Below are 1,598 nucleotides of genomic sequence, written 5' to 3' on the forward strand. Positions count from 1 at the left end.
TATTCTATTTTATTGCATCTTTACAGTGTGTACCATTAATGATAAAAGGTTCTTCCGTTTGTTTAGGTCTTCAATAGTGGGTTTTGAGCCTAGAAAACATTCAAAGTAGAACCGCTTTAGAATGCTAGTGTGCAATCTGCAATACTAAACAATCATGTAAGCGTTTTGTGAATTTTCTCCTGTTCCACAGTGTGGCTGTATTGGTTCTGTGCTTGAGCTCATTTCTGAGTGAGCAGAAGTGGGGTAGGCTGTTCAAAGGATGAAAAAATCTGGGACTTTTCTTATCAGAAACATGCAGCAGAAGAGGCAGACATGAGGTCTGCAAAATGACGTACCAGCATAACTCACTGCAGGCTACACCCAGATTGTTTTACACACTGGGAAGAAATATAGGTCGCTTGAGGTTAAAAGTGTTACCAGTTATATGAATTAAACTAGCAGGGTCAGGCGCTCCTCTGGAAAAATGCCAGTTTAATCGCAATTAAAAGAACAAAATCAAAAGTATATATGAAATACAAGTTGGATAACACTCATCATTTAAATAGGCAAATAATCACACTTGATATTGGGTTTTAAAAATTGTTTATGTCGCAGCAAATAATTCCACATATATCATTTACACGGTAACAGCTGTCACCACAGAAGTTATTGAGTGCTTTTATTTACAAGAGAAAGTGGCTAAAGATAAATGTTACATTTTGATATTCTTTCCTTTTTTTTTTATTTCTACCCATAGGGTAATAGGTCCACTGTACCATTGAGTGTATTTAAAAACACACAAATCTAAGTTAACATTTTTCTAAAATAAAAAAAAAAAAATTTATAATACAAACATATATAAACAAAGCCAAAGGACACCATGTTACTAAGGAAAATGTTTAGTTAAGCTCGTCCACAGTGACAGCAACAGGGCCTGTAATACAAAGAACAGCGCAAAGCTGCTGACGCACAGCATTCTAAACACTTCACTGTGAACTCATCAGAACCCCATATTCACATATACAGTCGGCAAATAGATAATAGTTGTAATTAAATTCATTGGTAAACTCCCTTCCTCTGACGTCCATGGGCCAAAAGGCCTTTGAAAGAGTTTTATGCTTTCTGGGTTTTTGTTTTTTTTTTTACTGTAAAACATGAGCCAGGAAATGCTGGAAAGCAGTCAGCACAAGAGCTAACGCAGAGACGTAGCGAGATAATGAAATCTTTAATGTTGTTAAAGAGCTGCTCTGACGCACAAGCAGCGGGACAGCAGCATGTTAGATGCATACTTTCAGAATAAAACTAGCCCACATTCCAAGATTGTTTGGAGAAGGAATGAAAATTAATGATAATCAAAAGGCACACTTAGGCTTGACCTGCACTGTCATCACATCACAATGATTCTGCTTGGTGAGAAATAGTCAGTTTGGGACCTCTCGCAGAGGACACCCTTAAGCATGCACTTGCTTTCTGAAACCCCTCTCAGTCCTCCACTGACACATATGTTGGGACGATGACGCTGGGTGTTCCTTCGCCTTGTTGGAGTTCTTCCTTTTGTCATATGCTGATACACTCCTCACGTCTCTGGGAATATTTCGAAATATTTTATAAAGATTTGG

The sequence above is a fragment of the Neoarius graeffei genome, chromosome 6, assembly GCF_027579695.1.
Source record: "Neoarius graeffei isolate fNeoGra1 chromosome 6, fNeoGra1.pri, whole genome shotgun sequence".
NCBI lineage: Eukaryota > Metazoa > Chordata > Actinopteri > Siluriformes > Ariidae > Neoarius > Neoarius graeffei.